The 25,758-nt window shown below is 39.1% G+C and overlaps 1 long non-coding RNA gene across 9 annotated transcripts in view; it reads left to right on the forward strand.

Moving 5' to 3' along the window:
* LOC309631789 overlaps positions 1–25,758 on the forward strand; it is a 274,990-nt gene that overhangs the window by 20,672 nt on the left and 228,560 nt on the right. For 6 of the 9 annotated variants that reach the window (XR_014246528.1, XR_014246529.1, XR_014246530.1 and 3 more), the window contains exon 1: positions 1–25,758. This exon is cut by the window's left edge and continues 20,672 nt beyond it; it is cut by the window's right edge. This is a non-coding gene — a long non-coding RNA (uncharacterized lncRNA). The other 3 variants (XR_014246534.1, XR_014246535.1, XR_014246536.1) reach the window with 2 other exon arrangements.

Raw genomic sequence — 25,758 nt, forward strand, 5'->3', positions numbered from 1 at the left:
AAAGAGAGGGAGGGAGGGAAGGAAAGCATTTGGTTTTATATTCTTGTTCCTATATTTTTTCATTTCAGTTATTTATTATATTCATTTACATTCATTTATTCAACAAATACTTACTGAGAGACTTCCAAATGAAAGTTTATATTGGATATGGATGGGTTTATGGGGAGTGGTACAAGAGGGTACAAAGATGAATCAGACATCTTGCCCTCAAAATGCTTATTGTCTAAAAGAGGAGCTTATCAGTCAGCTTTCGATATATTGAGCTGTGGTAACAAGCGATCCCCAAATCTCAGTGGAACAACAAAGGATTATTATCATTCATGTGCATATCACCTGCAGATCAGCTGGTGTGTTCACTTCATTCTAGGACTCAGCCTGAAGAAGCAGCCTCTATCAGGAGCATGCCACTTACATGTCAGTGGGAAAAGGAGAAAGGAAACCAGAAAAGAAAAAGAGCACACAATGGCAATTAAAGGTTGTGTTCTTGTCTCATTGGCTAACGCAAGTCACATGGCAGAGCCTGATGAGAAAGGGGCATGAATGTTCTCCCCCAGGGAAGTACTGCAAGTCATATGGCCACAGGATGGAATGTCTGATTCTCTTGCAGGGAGGGCAGCAAATAATTGCAAACAATAATGCAGTCTACTATAGGGAGATAAATACACACACACACACACACACAGTGCATCATGTATAGGATATGTGCACTCTTTATACAATACATCAGATAGTGGGAAGGGATAGGCATCCCAAATGCAGGGACATTTCCCTGCTTTGCCACTTGGAAACCAGCTATTTGACTTTGGAGAAGGCACTTAACCTCTCTGAGCCTCAGTTTCCGCACTTGAAAAGTTAGGATAATTTTATAGCTTTGTGGTAAGGGTTCAATTCAAGTTAAATGCTAAGCAGAAAGCCTGGCATATAGTTATCATTTAAAAAAATTTCTCCTCCTGCTCCTCCATATTCTCTTCTTTCACCTTATCTTTTTTGTTATTTCATTTTGGAATAATAGGGAATGCTTTCTGGACAATGGCATTTAATCTGAGGCTCAAAATTTGGATTGTATTTAAACAGGCAGCAGAAAGATTAACTCTGCATCTCAGTTTTCCCATTTTTAAAATGGGGATAATAATGATAATTGTGTCTTAGAGTTGGTATGAGGGTTAAATTAGTTAATATAGAGAAACATAAGAACAGTGCCTGGCATATTGCAAACCTCATACAAGTATTTGTTAGATACAAATACACAGGTGAAGGCTAAAAGTGGGCTGGAGGGAGAAAGGGTGTTCAGATTGAGAAGATGAGAAGAGCAAAAGCAAGAACCAGGGAAAGTTTAAGGGATGCACCGGGAACAGAGAATAGATAGGCTTGGTTGTGGTATTACCAAACCGAACTTGGGTCTGCTCGCCTGCCTTGCAGCAAAGTCGATTTACGGACACCAGGTTGTGGTGAAGGAAAGTACAACATTTATTTGCAGGGTGCCAAGCAAGGAGTTCAGGCAGCTCATGCTCAAAAGACCCGAACTCCCTGGTGGTTTTCAGGGAAGAGTTTTAAAGGCAAATCTGAGGTAAGGGGTGCAGGGAGTGTACCTTTCTTCTGATTGGTGTTCCAGGAATCTCAATGATTAGCCTTCTGGTTCTAAACAGTCTGGGGTCTACATGCTTGTGCTCAGCCTGAAGTTATCAACCTCCCCCGGTTAGGGGCCTTAGTGCCTGTCGAAGAATACAAAGGTATGAATCTGTTATACTGTATACATATATGTTATGTATCTCCCTTGAGGAGGAGCTAGGACTCTGCTTTATTGCTGCTCTATTTTTTTCTTGACTGCTTTTCCTCTGTTTCTGCATTCCCTCACTTCCCTAATTAGTAACTGTTTGGATCTTGCCTTTGGAACTCAGGGCAGCCCTACAAACAAGAAACTGGGGACACAGAAAGGTTTTTGTACCCAGGAGGGCCCCACAAGGTCCTGTTCAGTTTCAGTGGCACAGAGTGTGTGAAGTCAAGTGTCGTAGAAGATGGGGCTGAAGGGGTGCCTTGCAGCCTGAGCATTTGGACTATGTTCTGCAGACAGTAAGGGGATAGTTTGAGCTGTGCTTCAGGCAGATCTGTTGTCAGTGTATAAGGCAGGTAGAAGTAGCAAAGATGGGAGTCAGGAATGCACAGGAGAAGGACGCTGCAGATCTTGGTGGAGTTCCATGACAGCCACCCTAGGACAGTGACAGAAGGCATAGAGAGAAAGGGCCACTGCATGAGGGAGCATGGAAGTTCAGCAGGCCTGGGACCTGATGGATTGGGACTGGGTGGTAGGGTGGGTGGAGCAGGCAAGGGTAGGGAGGAGACATAATAAACTTTCTTCAAAAAGCAATTTAGAGACGGGTGTTAAGATGCTACCTGTCATTTACTATTGATGTGAATCTTGTCACTCAGATTTCTCTCCAAGTCCTAAACAAGAACTGCTGTACTGAAGACGTTTTAATCAGGAGACAGAGAAGGGAGCCAGGGAGCGGGAGAGGAAAGGCAGTATGGGTAGGAGGGTTGAAAGTGGAAAACTGGGGAGAAGAGAACAAGGCCTAGGATAAACCTAGGATAAAGGCACAGAAAGGGAAGTGGGACTATGCCATCTTCTAAAATATCGGCCTTTTATGTTTCTAGTATATTACCAAGTGAAAGAAATATGGATTTCTATAAAATAATGGGCAATATGATAATAATTTTTGATAAAAAGAAATAATACACATTCCCAATCACAGGAAAAAATAAAAGGTTATATACCTAATTTTAGCAGTGGTGAAATTATAGATGATTAAAATTTTTTACCCTTTGCTTCCTAGGTTTTTCTGCATGAGCATATATTAGTTTTATAATGTAAGTATTAAATAATAAATTCTATAAATAGGGAGAAAGGGAGAAAGAAACTATCCCTGCTATAAAGATCTTAAAAACTTTACACACACACACACAATTTACGCTATTGTTTTGTGACACTTAGGACATATATTCTAATAAAAACAGATGTGCAAACAATCTTTTGGCAAGCAACATGTTCAAAGATTGGGGGCTGCCTGTAGCTGATTACATTGCCAGTGTGTCAGAACCAGGGTTTTAAGTTCAAAATGCTTGCTAACAGAAATCATTACAATACACAGGCTAGGTTGGAGGGAAATACCAGCCTAAAATTTGGATACATTTAAAAGAAAATGTTTCAATGTGTTTATATTCAAACTCAGCCTCAAAGAGGTAACCTTTCAACTTAAGAGTCATTTTGGACAACTGTTCTTGAAATTGTCTTGTATATAAAACCCAATTGGTCATGACTATTGAAAACTATGTTACTTTTTTCTTGTAGCCAGAATATGTAGGAAATGAGAACTCTCTAAGTGATTTGGCAAAAAATTAATCTTCAGCCTGTTTTAATATGGGATCTGAATTGTTTTGCTTTTTTTCCTTTCTTTGATTCCTGTTAAAGGTAGACTGAAAATATTTCCTTCAAGGAGGGTTTAAGATTAAGTCCTCCCTGCCTCTGGAAAAAAAGCATTTGGTGTTTGTTTGCTGGAGATTCAAGGGGATTGGGTTTTATACGAAAATGTGGAGTGACTTGCCAATGTAGTTAGTAGATAAGGACTTCTCCTGAATCAGAAAGATATTCCCTGGGGCCACAGGAATAAAGAGGTCAGTGGGTCTGGGGCAATGAGGAAAGGGACCCTTCTCCCTGTCAGTGTTCTGGGGAGTTGGCAAGTTTCCAGAGGGAATGGCTGGAGAAACAGGACCATAGGTCTAGGTGTTTCCTAAGTGTGGCTTTGAAGGGAACAAACAAAAGGGGCCAGTGGTCTTCTTAGGGACAACCAGAATGACCATGTTATAAATAACCATCCCCTATTTCCCCCACCCCCTGCTTCTAAGCTTTGGCCCTGCTTAAGACCCTAGAGCCTAGAAATAGCCCTGACTTGGAAAGGAAGGCCTAAGAACATGTGAAGTTACATTTCCAATATATCCTGGCAGAATGGAGACTTGGCATTGAAATTAGGTAACATCAAAGATAATATATTTCTTGTACATCTGAGTTTGAGGACTAAGAGTCAAAAACCAGTACAATATTGAATAAAGGGATGATCTAATGATTTCCTCTTTGGATTGTGCACACATTTTATGAAGATTTAAAAGGACACAAATGCGGTGTACCTGCTCAGTTCCCATTTTGGACTGAGGCACTCATTCTCTCAGCTGCCTGGAGGGTTGGCTGCTGAAGGATCCCAGCATTGTAATTCTTTCTGGGAATTGCCCTCTGCCAAAGGAAGCAGCCTTGCCCTCTCCCCAGAGGTAGCCTTGGTCTAAAGATGGATTGATGCAGGGATACAAAGACCCCACTCATTGCCTCAATTTGTGGCAACTCTTTAGGGCCATCTCAACTCCAGAGCTCCCAGTGGGATCAGCTGAAGCCTCTGTTGCAACTGCATTCCAGTTCAACTCCTTCCTCAGCCCAATCCTGCTACCCTCACTTCCCTACAAATGTTCTCAAGTTCACTCCCCAATGAACTTACTGCACACAAAGCTCTGTCTCAGAATCTGAGGGTGTCTCCAGGAAACCTGACTCAGTACAACAAACTACCCTAATCTTTTCCCATTAAACAAATACAGTCATTTAAATCTGCCCAAAGACAGATACCTCTTACACCCAGACATCTTGTTCTTTGTATTTATTTAAAAGTGGATTTTGGTATGGATTTTTCTTCAATGAGAAGAATTCTTAAATTGTCTTAAGAATTAAGAACTGGGACAAAAGTAAAAATTGTCCAGGACCCTCTTCTCTTATGGACACAAGCCAGAACTGCATTTCAGAAGTTCATTTTTAGCGTATATCAGTTGCCATTGACAAAACAAATGCCAAATACCAAAGAAATGTAATATACAAATGCACTAATAAAATGTTGATTTATAATGTTATAAAATCTCCCTATAGTTTAAAAAGGATCATGTTTTCATCAGTTGTTCTTAGAGGTCAGTGTGGAGCTCTCTCCCATTACTCCAGCCACTATGAAGCCAGTCTCTTTCACTGTTGAACACATTAGGGGAAAAAATGGGAAAGTGGAAGAAGAGTAGTAAGCACTTATGATTCTATGTAGCTCAATGCTAATTTGTCCTTTATTTACCCCAATGCCTTCTTACTCTTCTTACTTGGAAAGATATGTCCATGGGACTTAGGATATGATGGTGGGGGTCTATTTTCTCTGTAGAACTGTTGTTGGAGTATCTCTTCATTACTGCTACCAATATTTACCAACAGAAGAGACTCAGGAATGCAGATGAAGAGAAAAACTGGCCAGCATAGGAAGTTTCTTGTAGTTAATATTTTTTAAAAGAATGTAGGTATCATGTTAAAAATGTAAATAGTGTCTATTTAACCATCATTTATTATTATTAAGATTGGTAAAAGCACTAATAATCAATTAGGTTTTAAAGTTATATATTGAACCTCTGAAATATTAAATGTAGCGATCAGATCTAGAATCAATAGAGATGTATATTAGGAGAGGGAGAAGGAGTTTGGAACTTTCTTCCTTTGAACTTAAAGACAATTATGAAGATTTTTATTTTCCTACAAAAAGCAAGATTTCAGTGCTATGTATTTTATCTGTCTACATTTGTACTAAGATAACTGAATATAGTTAAGAAGGCACCTTAACCTCTTTAGAACAATTGTATACGTATGCTGTTGTACAAAGAGAAGCCCAGAATTTAGATTGGGTAACTAAACCCCCGTCTGATTTGGCCTACGCAGAGATTTATGATTTTAAATTATTTGCTTAGGCAAACCCAGCAAATTACTCAATTGTTAGTTACATTATTAGTGTCACCAGCTGAATACAATTTCCCACTTCCGCCCAAAGTACCTCTGCAACTACCAAGGGCTTAAAAAGACACAGGGAAGTCTGGGTTGCCCAGATGCTACTGTTTGGCTCCCAGGGTTATTGGGCCAAAGGCATGATATTAATTTAGCAACAGCTTTAATTCCAGTGCTTCACAAATATAGGAATTGGAGGGGATGAGTAAACCCATTCAGTGTGGAGACTGTTAGGGCCTGAACTGTGCCCCCTCACAAATCATCTGTTAAAATCCTAACCCTCAATGTAACTATATTTGCAGACAGGGATTTTAAGAAGGTAATTAAGGTTAAGTTAGGTCAAAAGGGCCCTAATCGCATAGGACTGATATCTTTATAAGAAGAGGAAGAGACACTGGAGCCTTCTCTCTCTCCATGTGCACACATAAGAAAGGCCATATGAGGACTAGGGAAAAGATAGCTGTCTACAAGCCAAGGAGACAGGTCTCCGGAAACCAACCCTGCTGGCACCTTGATCTTGGACTTCCAGCCTTCAGAAGTGTGAAAAAATAAATGTCTGTATTTTAAGCCACCCAATCTTTGCTATTTTGTTATGACAGCCCAAGGCTGATATGGGGGCATTGGTTATAAGTTCTAGGAGTTTGTCAGCTCACTAGAATGGCTTTCATGAATCAACAGGGATAATGTCATTCTCTAGGATGCTTTTTTTTTTTTCAAGTTTAAGTCTAGTTGATTTACAATATTGTGTTAGTTTCAGGTGTACAGCAAAGTGATTCAGTTATATATATATATATTGTTTCAGATTGTTTTCCATTGTAGGCTATTACAAGATACTGAATATAGTTTCCTATGCTATACAGCAAACAATAAGTTTGTTTTCTGTGTGAGTCTGTGGCTGTTTTGTATATAGATTCATTTGTATTACTTTTTAGATTCCACATATAAGTGATATTGTATAATATTTGTCTTTCTCTGTCTGACTTACTTTACTTAGTATGATATTCTCTAGGTCCATCCATGTTGCTGCAAATGGCATTATTTCATTCTTTTTTATGGCTGAGTAATATTCCATTTTATATATATATATATATATATATATATATATATATATATATATATATATATATCACATCTTCTTAAGCAATCGTGTGTTGATGGGCACTTGGGTTATTTCCATGTCTTGGCTATTGTGAGTAGTGCTGGTATGAACATTGGGGTGCATGTATCTTTTCTAATTAGAGTTTTTATCTTTTCTGGATATATGCCCAGGAGTGGGCTTGTTGGATCATATGGTAGCTCTATTTTTAGTTTTTTAAGGAACTTCCATGCTGTTCTCCATAGTGGCTGCACCAATTTACATTCCCACCAACAGTGTAGGAGGGTTCCTTTTTCTCCTCACCCTCTCATACTTTTTTTGATTACTGTAGATTTGTAGTATAGCTGTGAAGCCTGGGAGGGTGATACCTCCAGCTTTATTCTTTTTCCTCAGGATTACTTTGGCAATTCTGGGTCTTTTGTGGTTCCATATAAATTTTAGGATTATTTGTTGTAGTTCTGTGAAAAATGTCACAGATATTTTGATAAGGATCGCATTAAATCTGTATATTGCTTTGAGTACTCTGCCTTTTATTTGCTGCCACTTTTTAAAGCTTATGGCATTGAATGCTCATTTCCTTATCAGTTTTCTGCTCATCCTCCTTTTCTTTTTTTTCCCCTCCCTCCCTTCCTTTCTTCCTTCCTTTCTTTCTTTCTTTCTTTCTTTCTTTCTTTCTTTCTTTCTTTCTTTCTTTCTTTCTTTCTTTCTTTCTCTCTCTCTCTCTCTCTCTCTCTCTTCCTCTCTTTCTCTTCCTTCCTTTCTTTGTTTCTTTCTTCCTTCCTTCCTACTTTTTTCATGTCATTAGGATTTTTTGGTGGGAGGTAGGGATAAGCTGTGGGAGGAAATTTCATGTGCTACCTTAAGCCTGAAGTCACACAGCCATCAATTTAAAGGAAATATACTGAGTAATTACTGTGTGCAAGTTCTGTACTAGTTTCCTGTTGGAAACAAAAAAGTTTATGCCCTTTGACATTCATTATTTTCCTCTTCAGCCTTCCAATAAAAGAATAAATTGTTTTTAATTAGATAATCAATGGTCTTACTCGTTTATTGAAGAGGATTATGATAAGTGCAAAACAGATCTTTAAAAATAATATCCTGTCATCAGGTTTTAAGTGATGAGCATGAATATTGACAGGTTTCTGAACTTATGAATAAAATTGAAGTATAAGAAATAGACATTTGATTGAAATCTCCCAGTTTTTGTCAGAGTCTCCCTCCCTGTAACTCTTCCCATTCTCCCCTTAGGAAGCAAGCAGAAAGGTGTGGCCTACTTGAAATAAGCATCTAAATATTCATTTTTATTGCAGTCAACCTGAGTTGGACATGTATATTTTCAAGGAGAAATGCCAACAAATCTCATTTTCAATGGCTTGAACTAACTACCAGTCAAAAGAATGAAAGTAAGTTGGTCCAGTTTTCATTCTAGGCTTCACCTTTTAAAAATATTTCTTATTTAGAGTAACTGAATCTATAGCCTGAGACCACACTGAATGTGCTCCATGTTCTAGCACAAGCTATTTATACATGGCTTATAAATAATGAAAGAGAGCCCATTTTATCATCACTAGCTGATTTACATCCACTATCCTCAGTTACTCTTCATTTATTCCACATTATATTGTTTATTCTTTGGCTACTATGTTTCATGGTCTCCAGTTCACAAGAAAACAATAATCTGTGAAGGGGGTGAAATATTCTAGAAAAACTGAAGAATTAGGAGTTCTAGGCTCTGATGCTGATTTGGACACATCACTTCACTAGCTCTTAGCTTTGTTTTCTCATCTGTAAAGCAAAAGTGTTGCAAGGTTCTCTTTCCTGGCACTAAAATTATGCAGGATTAATATATTTTAGAAATGCATCATTCTATGGTTTATATGTAGTTAAATTCTTAAGGATGAAAATGGGGAGAAAGTGATTTTTTTAGAGCTACATCATAGTGATGATTATGTTGAAAGGTCCTGAGACCAACCCCGAGGTTTGAAGATTCACTTGGAGGATTCACAGGACTCAGCATGTAGTAGTACTCAGGGCTGTGATTTATTACAGTAAAAGGAAACCAGACTCAGTCAGCAAAAGAGAAAAAGCACATGGGTAACATCCAGGGAAACCAGGCATAAGCTTCCAAGGTCCTCTCCCAAGGAGTCACACAGCATGTGCTTAATTCCCCTGCAGCAGGTGTGACAACACGTGTAAAATGTTGTCAATCAGGGAAGCCTGTTAGAGACTCAGTGCCCAGGGTTTTTACTGGAGGATTGTCACAGAGGCAGCCTCTGCCTGGCACACACCCAAATTCCAGACTCCCAGAGGGAAGGCAGGTGTTCAGCATAAACTGTATGGTTTGTACAAATAGTTTAAATGTAGTGAGCCACTCTTAGTTAATGGTGGTGGAAACTGCTGTGGACTGAATGTTTGTGTCCTCCCCCAAATTCATACGTTAAAACCTAATGCTCAGTGTGATGGTATTGGAGAGGCCTTTGGGAGGTGCTTAGGTCATGAGGGTGGAGTCTTCATGAATGGAATCAGTGCTCTTGTAAAAGTGGCCCAAGAAAGATTCCTTGCCCCTAGGAAAAGACATCCATCTAGGAAGAAGCTGATTCCATGATCCTAGAATTCCAGCAAGAAATGAATTGTGAGAAATGAATGTTTGTTGCTTATAAGCCACCCAGTCTCTGACATTTTGTAACAGAAGCCCAAACAGACTAAGACAGGAGCCCTCCTGAAATCTAAGTTCCCAGACCTCAGCCAAGGGCCAACCTTGTAAGCAGGCCTTTCAAAAGGATGGCAGTCAGACCTGCTGTATTAACTATTTTCTGCATAGTTACACAGTGTGTTCGTTTCTTAAATCACTCTTGGATATAGCCCTTGTATATTATCTGAGTTATGTAAAAACCGGTATTAAGTAAAATAATATTTTTCCAAATAAGTTTAATTTTTTTCTATTAGTAAAGTGAAATTTTCATTTAAGAAAACTTGAAAAAAAAACATAAAAAGAAGAAAAATATGGTAGCAATTTCTAAACATAATTGTTTCTAGATAATCACCTTCCAAATATTTTGGACATGATTATCACAGTGCCTGTTTAAATTATATTCTATTCTTCTCATTTTAGTCTTATAATATAGAAAAATTTGCATATTATTTCAAAACATCTTGCAGGCATGGTTTGTAATGATTATTCCATTGTATCGTAATTTACATAATCAATGCCCCTTTTGCCATTTTTCAATATCATAAGTAATGAACTTCTTCATGCACAAAGCTCTTTCTGTATTTAGAATTATTCCTTAGTATGGATTCTCAAAACTGAATTCACTAAGCCAAAGGTTATGAACTTTTTAAAGAATTTTGTTATCCCTTGCCAAATGGCTCTCCAGGAATTATAAAATTTGGGCATCTACTAACAAAGTATTTCTCTAAAATGAAATGATGCTTTCGTTTGTTTTCCTTGCAGTGTATTTCTGTGGTATTTTTTTCCCTTTCATTTTTCTCCCCATTGACTGCCTATATTTTCTAATTATCTTACTACTAGGGCACTCCTTTGGGCAAAGGCACAGTATTCATAAATCTTCTCTTTAAAAAAGCAAGAATGTTGCCTAGGAATCTTCATCATGCATTATCACAGACTAACTCGCTTGTTTCCTGAGCAAATGAGATACAAGTTCCCCAGATTTTGACTGAGAGGCAGGGAAGAGGGAAAAAGAGAAGAAAGAAAGAGTCTGGAATCCTGAGATATCATTCCGTAAGGGGGTTGGATGGTCCATGGATGCTGTGGTGGGTCCCTGGTAAATGTGAGAGTGGAAAATGTGTTCTGAAATACAACATTTGGAAAGATAACAAAAGATCCAACATAACCTTTACTACAGTCTTGCTCCAAAACAGATTTGACCCTAAAAAGCACCAGCAGGTAGTGCAGTTAAAAGAAACTAGGTTTGTGTTAAATGGCTTAAATTGGAGTTCCCATGCCAGTGCCTGCTAACTGAGAGCCCTTGAGCAAGTCACTTCATCTCCGCCCCTCAGTTTCCCCCTTGATAAAAGGGGATAATAGAACACACCCAACCTACCTTATGAAGCCACGGGAATTGTGTTCATATTTAGTAATTAATGTTCATGGAATCACTTGTGCGTGCCTGGTGCATGGGGTGCACTGAATCAATGATTATTGAAACATAAGGAAATGACGAGAGAAAGTCCTTTATGAACTTGCAGAGTTGTGAAAAAAATAAGACCTTAACCTTATCCTCAGCTCAGTCTTAAATATCAGTCAGTCATAACCAGTGAAAACGGTGGTTTTAAGTTACAGCAAATACTATTCTGTTTTCTGTTGCTAAGAACCAAACCAAATTGTGGTGAGAATATTTTAAATTAGGAGCAAGTCCTGCTGTGCCTTAATATTTGCCTTGCTTTTTTTTGGGGGGGGGGGGTCAAAAATTCATATATTCAAATGAACCTCTTAATAAATTACCAATAGTTAAGTTTAATCAGAGAGTGTGCTCCAAGGTAGTATGTGTGTGTATATGTGTGTGTTTAAACTTTGCCACAATTATAAAAGTTATACATATACCATTTAGAAAATACAAAAAGTATAAAAAACCAAATCTCATCTCCCAAAGGCAGCCATCATTGATAATTACTAACGTCCTTACAATATTTTTTCTATTCGGTTTTTAAATCATTGGTTTGGTCTTTTGACAATATAGTGAAATAGAAATAATGTTTTATTTTGGAGTCATATAGAGCTTGCTAAATCTTTTCTCTGCCACTTGCTAGCTATGCCATCTTAGGAAAGTTATTTAGTTTCTCTGAGCCTCATTTTCCTCATCTATAAAACGGAGACAGTGATACCTGTTTTCTAAGTCAGGATTCATCAGAAATAGCATGCATAAAGAATTAAAGTACGTGCATGGACTTCCCTGGTGGTCCAGTGGTTAAGACTCCGTGCTTCCACTACAGGGGGCACAGGTTTGATCCCTGGTCGGGGAACTAAGATCCTGCGTGCCGCACGGCTCAGCCAAAAAAGCAAAAACAAAAACAAAAAGAATTAAAGTGCACACAGATCAATTCGCAGAAACTGTAGTATGCATGAAACTATAGACCATATCCAGTTCAGATTATTTATAAGTAGTGTGGCAAGTAATTTTTACATGTAATAGATTACGATGCTTATGTATATCAACCAACAAATGTACACATGGGGATGCTTTCCTAGCAACACTAGTTCTATTGTAAATATTTAATAAAACAATAAGGTCCAGCAGAGCCATCTCCATGCTGAACTGCTGTAGGTCAGAGGCTCAGCTGTCTGCACATAAGGGGGAGGTGGTGTGACTATGAAAGACTTCACCTGGTCATTTCTCTGGGCATATTGGAAACAAATTTTATTTGGATAAAATTTATTCCCTGCTTTCTTCCAAGAGGATTAAAGGATATGGAAATTTCAATATAATCTAAAACAAAACACAAAGGGAAAAAAGTTGAACAGAACCATTCCTCTGATTGTTCGGCATTTATTGAGCACCTACTATGTGCTGGGAGCTCTTGATGGAGTACAAAAGGAACCAAGGTAAATGAGACTGCTCTCTCCCCAGGAAACTCCCAGGTTGGGAAATGGTTTCTCAGACTATGACCTGAACACCCTCTGTGTAGAATCACCCAAGGTACTTCTGAAAAATGAAAAAAGGAGGATTTCTCATCCCCTATCTGGAGGCCTCTCCTCATGCAGAACGTCTGGGAGTCTCCACTACTCACTATCTCTCTGGTTGGTGGGCATGCATGCTGGGGTTTGAGAACTTCCAGAGGGGAAGCAGACTTAGCAACAGCGAATTCTGCAGTGATGTTCCAGTGTAGTCATCGATTGGGCAGAAGCTGGGAGATTAAGAGTGGGGACTTTGGAACCAACAGACCTGAATTCAGTGGCTGACTAGCTAGGAGTTTGGTGGAGCTTTCCCATCTCTCTAAGCCTCAGCTTTATCATTGGTGCCATGGGTCTAATGCTCCCTACCTCAGAGTGGTATTGCGTTAAATGAGATGACCTTTTATAAGAAAATGCTTAATGCACTGCCTCATTCATAGGAGGTGCTTGAAAAGTGGTAGCCATCACCGTCACCTGCCCAGGAGGCAAATGCAGTCACACCATAATCTTGGTCTGCTTTAGCACCAATCAGATCCCAGAGGCACAACACAGCCGTTTCTGGGGCCAAGGTCATTTGAGGCTTTGACAAAGACCCTGCCTCTGGAGTCTGGCCATTAACCCACAACAGTTAAAGGCTGAATCAACTGAGACCTGGTTGGAAAAAAAGAGGTCTTGCTCTTTTTTCTTCCCTCCTTTCCCTCTTCCCCTCCTTGCTCTCTCTCCGTTCCTATTCAGTGGAAATGATGCATCACCCCCAGAACACTGCAGTGGCAGAAACCTGTTACCAGTTTTGTCGGATCCTGAAATGGCAGATGGATGCAGCCTGCAGCCTCTCCCTGCATCCAAGATGTCTTCATCTGTCCTCCCAGGACCCCAGCAAAATGCTTTTGGCAAACGCAGGAGGAAAGGCTAAAAATTAAGTATAAGGTGCTGCATTCATAGGGGCTTTTATGGCTTTGGATGTGTAATGATGGTTTAATGGCAGTCAAGAGACAGGTAATTAGAAGCAATCCGCTCTGATCGCCCTTGTACACAGCCCCAGATAGCTCCTTAACACTCCCGAAACCTTGTTTGCTTTCTCTGAGGCAGAAATCCCACAAGGTCTGCACACTGCCAGCTGTCGAGCTAAAGAACTGCCAGCGTGTTTCTGAATGGGAGCACTCAGCCTGGCGAGGCTCCCTTGAGCCGCCCGGCGCTGTCTTTGCCCGCATGATTGCCTTTATCTAGCTGGTGCAGGAGCCGCTCCTAATCATGCTGCTTCTGGCCTCCAAGGGTCAAACAGGGGACCATCGCTGCCTAAACAAACGAGGAGGATGTCACCTTTGGGGGAGACTGATAAGCAGTTGGCAGGCAGGCCACGGGGAAGAGAAGGCGCCAGCAGCCAGCAATCTGCAGAGGCTGTAAATATGTTACACTCTCAGTGGGGAGACGGGCAATATAGGCACCGAGAGGCCTTTGTTTAATGAGCTGTCAGAACGCAGGCATGAAAATATGTTTGAAAACATGTGCAAGCTGCAGAGACAGAGCGGGGGCCTATAAATGGCCCTCTTCCTTCGTGGTGGATGTTTAGAGCATCTTATCAGTCTGAGAACTGTCATAGGATGAAAGCTATCATTAGCAAACTAATGGTGTTTGAAAGCTACAAATTTTTCTCTCTTCTTCAGTTTTGACTTAAATGGATTATAGGAAAGAATCTTAATGGTTTTTTTTCTTTCCTTGGGATTTTGGTAAACATGCAAATTGGAAGAGAACCAAAAACAAACCACAAAAAAGTATCTCTGGAAGAAAAAATAAAACGGTTATACTTCAAGTCTCTGCTAAGAACAACCAGCTTATATTCTTTCCAATTCTGTTGAGACTCTGTTCAGAGAACTCTAATGTACCTCCAGCCAGCGTTTTATTGCAATCAGGCCCATAAAAGAAAGCATAAATATGAAATAGATTGCTTTCCTATAACCTGGGTTTTAGAATTAGTGGGTAGGTATAATATTGCTTCTACCGCATCAAATAGTAGAGAAAAATTTTCCAAAGACTTGAAATTATTCTTGTGGGTCACATGGCTGTAGAGTTTATTTCTATTAAGGGTGAAACTTAAAGACTTGAAAAAATCTGTCAAGACTGAGAGGCATCACTGATTCAGAGCATATTTGGGCCTCCGTTCTTAAATTGTGAAATGATGCACGAGACCTTGGTTGCCACACGTGCATCTTTTTCCTTCAGTGCGCAAGAGACCTGAATCTCCTGCCTCAGGCAGCCAGAAAGGACTTGCACAAAACCACTTTCGCATTAAAAGGCTCAAGACAACGTGGAAACTGCTTCAGGAGAGGTGGCCAAATTAGCAGCAAATAGTCTCTTGGGACTGTATCGTTCACGGATTGAACAGTGGCAAGCTACTCTCCTCCAGCTTTGAGAAAAAGAGAAGAGAAAGCCCTGAGTAGGAAACAATAAAGTCAGATTGAAAAGGCCAAGAGACAAAGGTTAGAGAAACAGAAACAAAAATAAAAGAAAGACAGGGCAGAAAAAAGACTTTTTGATTCTCATCAAACAGCAAAAACTGAAACTCATGACAATTTGTTGCCCTATTCTTTATGCTTTTTCCCCACTTGCAGATGAGAAATGCAAAGGCAATATGCCTGAAGTCAGCCAGTACAAGTAAGAGTCAGCAATGCGCCCCGCTCCTGGGACTCCAGCACGTACATTCCCTCCCGCTCCAATCTCATGTAACAGCAGCAAAATTGAAACGCTTGTATTGAATTTATTAAGAATAAAATTTGAATGGATATTTAATTTTTTCAAATCAGATGTTTTTTCAACATCTATGGGATTGGTCATATGATTTTCCTGCTGGAATCTATTAATATGGTTAATGAATAGATGTCCTGAGATTGAAGCCTCCTTACATTCCTGGAAAAAAATGCCACTTGGTCATTGTGGCAGAGACTTCATAGATAGTCTTCTCATTATCTTTATTTTCAGGATATGTAACAGTTTCAGTTTGATTTTTCTCTTTTATCCAAGTTATTTAAGAGAGAGTTATTAATATCCAGAGTAGGAACTTTTTGTTTTTATTCATAAATTCTAGTTTTATTGCATTGTGACAAGAGAGTATTGTTTGTACTCTTTCTAATTTGGGGGAATTTACTGATACTTTCTTCTCTCATGGATAACTAGTTCACAAATTCGTAGCTCCTCAAATCTCTAATACCTTTTCTCTGTCTTTATTCTTAGCTGATAACCTTGCTTCCCACTTCACTGGAATACAAAATGGAAACATTCAGAAGATTAAGATACCAACAGATACAAACTCGGATACCAACAGCTTCCTACCTACCAGGATCTGGACCGTACACACTGCTCCCCTGCTCCCCTTCCTCTCTGTTCCTAACTCAAAGACTTTGCTCCAGCAATTCTCCCTACTTTCTCCTATATCAAGTTTCCCTTTTCTCCCAACTCATTTCTGCTAGTATGTTAACCATACTGTTACCTCTCTCATCTTAAAAGCAAAACACAAAATTATCTTGAGTTTACTTCTCCTCCAGACACCGTCTATCCCTTTTCTTTGTCTCTCCCCACCTCCCCCACCTGCACATGACAGAAAAACTTCTTGAAAGATGATTCTATCTCACTGCTTCCATTTTCTCTCCCCTTTTCACTTAAACCCGCTCCAGTCAGGATTTGGACCCTGACACCCCACCAAACTTGTGCTTGTCAATATCACCAATGACCTCCATGTTGCTAAATGCAAATCTCTGTCCCCATCAGAATCAGCTTATCAGTTGTCACAGTTAAATTGCTCCCTTCTCATGGCAGTGATTTCTTCTCTTGTTCTCTAAGACACTGCACATTTCATTTTCCTTCAACTCCACTGGCCGTTTCTTCTCAATCTCCTTTGCTGGATCCTCTTTTGCATATTAATCTCATAGCACTGAAGTGCCCCAGGGCTCAGTCCATGGATATCTTAATCTCTTCTCCTCTCTCTATACTCACCCCCTTGCTGATTCTCTTCCAGTTCCCTGCATTTAAGTAGCATCTAACTGCAAATGATTCTCAAATGTATGTCTCCAGTCATGACCGCTTCCCTGAGCATCAGCTTATATATCTACCTGTCAACTCTATATCTCCACTCAGATGTCTAATGAATATCTCAAATATATCATGCTCTAAACTGAAATTCCGATCTTCTCCACCCGCAGAACTTGTTCCACCCGTGTAGCCTTCGCCTTCTCAGCTAATGGTGTTACTGTCCTGTTATCTGATGGGCCTTCAGTAATTAGCATGGATTTTTGTGCCTAGATGATTATTTACTATAGCTATAGGACAGGATGACTTGTCAAGAAAGGGTGGAGACTGTGTCTCCACACTGTAAGATCCTTTTGAAGTATGAGCTAACCTTCACATATAGGGTCATTATATTACCTCTTTTTAAGTTCCACTGTAATACTTTGACCTATAAAAGACCTCATCCTTGTACATTTGGGGACTGTTCTCTTTCCTAATTGAAGTCAGATGGTTGGCTTGTAGGTTTTGGGTTTTTTTCTTCCCCTGTCTTTCTGAGCTGCCTCTTAACAGCTGTAGTGTATTGCCAGTGAGTTATCAGTGGACAGACATGAGGTTGCTTTATGATGTTAAATGACATATTATAGTGCTTCTTCCACAAACTACAAAAGCTGAACATCATGGACAATACTAAATCTTGTGCAAGAGTTATCCCTTTTAAAAAATACATGGTGATTTCTAAAATATAGCTGCACAATGTTTTTTTGGCCGTTTTCCTAACATGTGCTCTATTTCATGAGAAATGTTTTCGTAGAATTGGATGATCTCCTTTGGTCTCAAATTTTTTGACAACAAACAACAGCAAAAAATTACATCTGACCTTAAATGCTGGAATGGAGAAAACACTATTAAACAGCAGCTAATTTAAAAATAATGCCTACCAATGTAATAATTGATTCAGGCAAGTCATCAGCAGCTTCTTAAACCACTGGATAATATCTTGCATGGTCTCAAATTATCATCATACAGATTACTTGTTAATTACAATAGAGAGAATATTGGTTAGAGGATATCATCGAACCAAGTAGTCCAAATCAGCATCTTCAGTAATAAGTCAAACCTCCACTATGGACCTCCTGTTATGATGGGGAAGTACATAACATCACTTATTTAGTATACTTGACAAAAATGCTTAACTTGAATATAATCATGAGTAAACAAAAACAAAATGCAGCAATAATGATTCTATGGTTATCTAGGAAGAAGTCCTTGTTCTAAGAAGATGCATTTAGGGTTGAAGTATCATAAGCGCAGCGCACTTCAAAGGGCTCATTAGTGACAGAGAGAGACAGAGAAAGAGAGAGAATGTGGTAAAATATTGATGGCTGTTGAATCTAGGCGAAGGGTTACAGGTGTTCATTGTAATAGTCTTTCAACAGTTATCATAGGTTTGAAATTTTTTAAAATAAAAAGTTGGAGAAAAAGTCATAAATTAGTGGTTCTGTGAAGTGAAGATATTGGTTGTTACAGTCGTGTATCTCTGTAACCTGCTGTCAAGGCAATATTTCATTGAGATTTATTAAAAATGACAGACGATATGTCTACCTGAAAACTCCCACAGCTCATTTTTTTTTCAGGATGATAGACTAAACTGCGATTAAAACTGAAGATGTTATTTATGGTAAAGTAATAATGAACATAGTCACCATCTACCTAGTCTCTCAGATGAGCAGGTTCATTTGCTCTTAATTCCTCCCCTCCTCCACACACCAGTCCTCATATCTAGTCAGCCAGTCGTGCCTCACAGTATCTCCCGAGTCTGGCTTTTCCTCTCCACCCACGTAACAGGCACTACGTGACCACCAGGAGGACCCCATGCCTGTCAACATGCTGCTCCTCTGCATGGAACACCTTCCTTCCCTTCTCTCTCAAGCAGCTCCCTCCTCCTTGTTCAGGATCAGTCCAGGGGCACTTGCTCTGGGAAGTCAGGGATACTTTGTCACTTCTACTGGCTCCCACTGCATTTTGTTTTCCCCAAAACATGTCTCCTAGGGAGCTCTGCTGTGCTCTGACTAGGTGTTTCTGTCTGTCTTTCCACTGGACTGTAATTCAAGTATCTCTGGATCTTTTGTGCCTGACACAGCAACAGGCACCTAGATGGTGTTTAACAAATGCTTGTAGGCATTAATGAAAGAACAAGTAAAGATGTGATTAGCTAAACATAAACTAAAATAGAAAACCTCACTTTGACTGAGACAGTTCCTAAAGTTGTACTGATCCAAATTGTACATCTAATCTGTTATAATATTTTTAAAGCTTTTTAAGGGAATCAAGGCATGGCAAATTCAGTGCACAGTGAGAATGTAGAAGGCAGTCAGTCTGAATATGGGACTTTATGAAAATAACTCTGTTACAACTGAAAATATTCTAGTAAGGAATAGTTGTGAGGGAATGGTTCTTAGGGAAAGTAGGGCTGTCTGCATGCTGGAGTTTGGAAGAATAAAGGCTGGAGAAATAAGACTAAGTACAGTGATGCTAGATATTGGTACCCTTTCCCAGCTCAAGCCTCTGAGGTCCCCACCCTATTGCTGACCAGGAGACTGTGTGTCAGGAGGTATCTGCAGTAGTCACTAGTAGTGGTTGGTCTCACTCTGTCTCTTTTAGAAGTCACTTAGGAGTGACAGAAAGCAGAATTTACGTACTGTCACCTACTCTAGAGTTTTAATGTGTCTGGTGAAAAATCAGTTCAGTGATGAAAAATAACAATTTCCAGAGGCCTTCTTCAGCATCTTGTGTAGCAGCACATAAGGGCATCAAAAATAATTTGAGGGGAATACTATATTGACAAGGGAACAAATGGGAATCAAAACCATATCTAACATTAAATTTCATTTACAGTATGAATGAATTTTAAAATGAAGGGAGATGGGGAGTTATTGTCTAATAGGTACAGAGTTTCAGTTTCAGGTAATAAAATTCTAGAGATGGATGGTGGTGATGGTTGGATAACAATATGAATGTACTTAACGCCACTGAACAGTACAGCTAAAAAATGGTTAAAATGGTAAGTTTTGTGTTATGTATATTTTACCACAATTTAACAAATGAAGGGAGAAGTATCTTTAGTTAAATTGAGACAGTTTTAGCTTTGCCTAACTATAGATCTTTGAAAAGTTGTTTGGGAAACTCTGAGGGACCCTGCCGCTCAGCAACCGAGTTCTTATTGTTGGACTTCAGTTCATATTGTGCCAAACTGATGCATGATGTTCTGAGAGATGAGGGGTGGGCTTATATTGTAAATTGTCAGCTATGTGGAGATCTGGCTCAACACCACCAGACATATGAGAAACATCATGTCTCCTTGCCAGGGTCCTGATTCTACCCAGCTCGAGCTTCCTGGTCTGTGACAGGCAGGCACCTCTTGACCACCTCTTCCTCTCATCGCCCCTATCTTGTTGAAATAACTACCTCCGAAGCAGCCCTGACAGATCTGAAGTCCAGGAAAGAGGAGTGTGCCAGGTTCAGTATGCATAATTTTGTAAAATGTTGAATAAATGTCCGTGTGTGCAAGGGGAGGGTGCTTTTTAAAGTTTTTGCTTGAGGCCTAAACATATAAACCTGATTCCAGGTTCTCTTCCTGTTTGTAAGGATTTGTTGATATGACATCTTTGCTGGTAGCGTTGGTATTGTGATGAGAGAACTCTGATAAAAGTTATTTTTAAAAATAGTGTTCACTTTTAGAACATTTAGGAAAAGTCTCTCCTCCCCTCCTTTGGATTTGTCCAACTTTTTTCTCTGGTTCACAGTTGTTTATCTGGACTCCAAATGTCCTTGCAGAGAGGAACCCTGCCCGTTTAAGATGTGTTCCTTAGGGTTACACTGAGATAATGCACATTAATATGGAGACCCTAAAGATCTCAAGTCATAGGCAGACATTGGGGCATAATCGCTCCTTTGCGATTGAATGGATGCAGAGGAGGCCTGAGGATGCATATGAGTGTCCATTTTTGTTGGAAAAACATGTGGCATGCTCTCCATCATAGTCTAGTCTTGTAGACATAATGTAGTGGTTTCTCTCAACAAGGGCTTTCCAGTGTTCGCCTGACAGCAATGTCTTTGGGCTGACAAAGATGGTGCCAACAGCATTCTAGTCTGTAATCACACTTTCCTTTCCCCTCCTCTCAACGTTTTGAACACAGACCATCCTTTAACTTTGATGGTCTCTGAGACCACCTTTTTTTCTGCTGCGATGGCAACATTCCCTGACATACTGATTTTTATTCTGTTACTTATTGTTACAACAACACCACTGGTAATGATAATAGATTCTTTCTGTGCAGCAGGTATGTTGCATATACACATTTCAATGATCACATGATCACTGACCTCAATCACATAATGAAATGATCACATTTCAATCCTGAGAGGTAAGGGAGGTATTACGGCTGCATTTTCAAGTTGCAGAAACTAAAAGACAAGCGAGGTGACATGGTTCGCCCAGGTCTCTCTGAAGCTTTTAAAGGTGCTGTGTCTGCTGCTGGAGGCTTGCTGCCTGCACGTGGTGGACCCAATTGGGATCTGCAGATAGGTAGCAGCTACTCTTAGGGGTCAGGAGATCCTCCTTCCTCAGAATTCTTTCTTGTTTCTCACACTTTTCTAAGAAGATCCTTTCAATTCTATGAGATAGAAAAGCAAGTCAAGTCTAATGTAAATAACATCTAAAGTACATGTATATCAACTTCAAAGAAAAGAGGGGACATATAATGCTGAGAACCACTAACAACTCAAGAACACATCCTCTACTCTGTAAGAACTGGTCACACGTCACTTGGTACTCTCAGCACACTTCACAAAGTTTTCCATTACGTTCTCCCAAGTAGCCTAGCTACACGGATGGCAATAAATAACACTGCAAAGGAAATTCAATGTCAACTTGGGGGGTTTAAAAACTATTTGAAAATAAAAGGACAAAGTTCAATTTATTAGGAATTAGCAACTACTTTTATCTGAATTCCACTTGTTGAAAATTAAGAATCAAAATGTATCCATCTCCTCTCTCTCTCTCTCTCCTTTTGGCAGGAGTAAAGAGTAGGAGGGGCTTAATATTATCATAAAATAGAATATTTAATTTTTATTGGAGTTCAAAAGGCTATATCATGTTGTACAGTATAGAAATGCAGCTGTTGGGTGTTGATGATACATAACATATATTAACACACATAGTGTAGCAGGATGACATCTCCAATTTCAAGTGCGTTTTCTCCATATAGGAACACAATTCCTAATATTAGAATCCTAATAATGGGTTCTAATATTAGGACTCCATATTCATATTAGATGAGCTTCATATTAAATGAGTTTAATTCAACAACCATTTGAAAATTGATACTGAAAGGAATTGACTTGGGAGTCAAAGGGCCTCCATTCTAGTCTCTACTCTGGTTCTCACTCTGTGGTCTTGGACAAGAAGTCTAAATTTCCTTTGCCTCCACCTTCTCACTTTAAAACATGGTGACCAAAAATGTTAATACAGACCTTTCCACCACTAATTTCCTTTTTTTTTTTTTTTTTACACAGAAAGAAATTTATTATGAGGGATTGGCTTATTTAATTATGAAGGCTGAGAAGTCCCATGTTCTGCCATCTGTAAGCTGGAGGCCCAGGAAAGCTGGTGGTACAGTTTCTGTCCCAATATGAAGGCCCGAGAACTGGGGAGCTGATGATGTTAAGTCCCGGTCAGAGTCCAGAGGCCAGAGAACTAAAAGCATCAGTGTCCGAGAGCAGGAGAAAATGCCAGTCAAACAAAGATTAAACTTATCCTTCTTTCATCTTTTTTTTTTTTTTATACAGCAGGTTCTTATTAGTCATCAATTTTATACACATCAGTGTATACGTGTCAGTCCCAATCGCTCAATTCAGCACACCACCATCCCCACCCCCCCCACCGCGGCTTTCCCCCCTTGGTGTCCATACATTTGTTCTCTACATCTGTGTCTCAGCTTCTGTCCTGCAAACCGGTTCATCTGTACCATTTTTCTAGGTTCCACATACATGTGTTAATATACGATATTTGTTTTTCTCTTTCTGACTTACTTCACTCTGTATGACAGTCAGTAGATCCATCCAAGTCTCAACAAATGACTCAATTTCGTTCCTTTTTATGGCTGAGTAATATTCCATTGTATATATGTACCACATCTTCTTTATCCATTCGTCTGTCGATGGGCATTTAGGTTGCTTCCATGACCTGGCTATTGTAAATAGTGCTGCAGTGAACATTGGGGTGCATGTGTCTTTTTGAATTATGGTTTTCTCAGGGTATATGCCCAGTAGTGGGATTGCTGGCTCATATGGTAATTCTATTTTTAGTTTTTTAAGGAACCTCCATACTGTTCTCCATAGTGGCTGTATCAATTTACATTCCCACCAACAGTGCAAGAGGGTTTCCTTTTCTCCACACCCTCTCCATCATTTGTTGTTTGTAGATTTTCTGATGATGCCCATTCTAACTGGTGTGAGGTGATACCTCACTGTAGTTTTGATTTGCATTTCTCTAATAATTAGTGATGTTGAGCATCTTTTCATGTGCTTCTTGGCCATCTGTATGTCTCCTTTGGAGAAATGTCTATTTAGGTCTTCTATCCATTTCTGGATTGGGTTGTTTGTTTCTTTAATATTGAGCTGCATGAGCTGTTTATATATTTTGGAGATTAATCCTTTGTCCGTTGATTCGTTTGCAATATTTTCTCCCATTCTGAGGGTTGTCTTTTCGTCTTGTTTATGGCTTCCTTTGCTGTGCAAAAGCTTTGAAGTTTCATTAGGTCCCATTTGTTTATTTTTGTTTTTATTTTCATTACTCTAGGAGGTGGGTCAAAAAAGATTGTGCTGTGATTTATGTCAAAGAGTGTTCTTCCTATGTTTTCCTCTAAGAGTTTTATAGTGTCCAGTCTTACATTTAGGTCTCTAATCCATTTTGAGTTTATTTTTGTGTATGGTGTTAGGGAGTATTCTAATTTCATTCTTTTACATGTAGCTGTCCAGTTTTCCCAGCACCCCTTATTGAAGAGACTGTCTTTTCTCCATTGTATATCCTTGCCTCCTTTGTCATAGATTAGTTGACCATAGGTGCGTGGGTTTATCTCTGGGCTTTCTATCTTCTTCCATTGATCTATGTTTTTGTTTTTGTGCCAGTCATATTTTCTTGATTACTGTAGCTTTGTATTGTAGTCTGAAGTCAGGGAGTCTGATTCCTCCAGCTCCGTTTTTTTCCCTCAAGACTGCTTTGGCTATTCGGGGTCTTTTGTGTCTCCATACAAATTTTAAGATTTTTTGTTCTAGTTCCGTAAAAACTGCCATTGGTAATTTGATAGGGATTGCATTGAATCTGTAGATTGCTTTGGGTAGTATAGTCATTTTCACAATATTGATTCTTCCAATCCAAGAACATGGTATATCTCTCCATCTGTTGGTATCATCTTTCATTTCTTTCATCAATGTCTTATAGTTTTCGACATACAGGTCTTTTGTCTCCCTAGGTAGGTTTATTCCTAGATATTTTATTCTTTTTGTTGCAGTGGTAAGTGGGAGTGTTTCCTTAATTTCTCTTTCATATTTTTCATCCTTAGTGTATAGGAATGCAAGAGATTTCTGTGCATTAATTTTGTATCCTGCAGCTTTACCAAATTCATTGATTAGCTCTAGTAGTTTTCTGGTGGCATTTTTAGGATTCTCTATGTATAGTATCATGTCATCTGCAAACAGTGACAGTTTTACTTCTTCTTCTCCAATTTGTATTCCTTTTATTCCTTTTTCTTCTCTGATTGCCATGGCTAGGACTTCCAAAACTATGCTGAATAATAGTGGTGAGAGTGGACATCCTTGTCTTGTTCCTGATCTTAGAGGAAATGCTTTCAGTTTTTCACCATTGAGAATGATATTGGCTGTGGGTTTGTCATATATGGCCTTTATTATGTTGAGGTAGGTTCCCTCTGTGCTCACTTTCTGGAGAGTTTTTATCATAAATGGGTGTTGGATTTTTGTCAAAAGCTTTTTCTGCATCTATTGAGATGATCGTATGGTTTTTCTTCTTCAATTTGTTAATATGGTGTATCACATTGATTGATTTGCGTATATCGAAGAATCCTTGCATCCCTGGGATAAATCCCACTTAATCATGGTGTATGATCCTTTTAATGTGTTGTTGGATTCTGTTTGGTAGTATTTTGTTGACGATTTTGTTGTTGTTGAGGATTTTTACATCTATATTCATCAGTGATATTAGTCTGTAATTTTTCTTTTTTTGTAGTATCTTTGTCTGGTTTTGGTATCAGGGTGATGGTGACCTCATAGAATGAGTTTGGGAGTGTTCCTTCCTCTGAATTTTTTGTAAGAGTTTGAGAAGGATGGGTGTTAGCTCTTCTCTAAATGTTTGATAGAATTCACCTGTGAAGCCATCTGGTCCTGTACTTTTGTTTGTTGGAAGATTTTTAATCACAGTTTCAATTTCATTACTTGTGATTGGTCTGTTTATATTTTCTATTTCTTCCTTGTTCAGTCTTGGAAGGTTATACCTTTCTAAGAATTTGTCCATTTCTTCCAGGTTGTCCATTTTATTGGCATAGAGTTGCTTGTAGTAGTCTCTTAGGATGCTTTGTATTTCTGCAGTGTCTGTTGTAAGTTCTCCTTTTTCATTTCTAATTTTATTGATTTGAGCCCTCTCCCTCTTTTTCTTGATGAGTCTGCCTAATGGTTTATCAATTTTGTTTATCTTCTCGAAGAACCAGCTTTTAGTTTTATTGATCTTTCCTGTTGTTTTCTTTGTTTCTATTTGATTTATTTCTGCTCTGATCTTTATGATTTCTTTCCTTCTGCTAACTTTGGGTTTTGTTTGTTCTTCTTTCTCTAATTCCTTTAAGTGTAACGTTAGATTGTTTGAGATTTTTCTTGTTTCTTGAGGTAGGCTTGTATAGCTATAAACTTCCCTCTTAGAACTGCTTTTGCTGCATCCCATAGGTTTAGGATCGTCGTGTGTTCATTGTCATTTGTCTGTAGGTTTTTTTTGATTTCCTCTTTGATTTCTTCAGTGATCTCTTGGTTATTTAGTAACGTATTGTTTAGCCTCCATGTGTTTGTGTTTTTTACGTTTCTTTCCCTGTAATTCATTTCTAATCTCATAGAGTTGTGGTCAGAAAAGAT

Source organism: Balaenoptera borealis, assembly GCF_965194805.1.
Source record: "Balaenoptera borealis genome assembly, chromosome: 7".
NCBI lineage: Eukaryota > Metazoa > Chordata > Mammalia > Artiodactyla > Balaenopteridae > Balaenoptera > Balaenoptera borealis.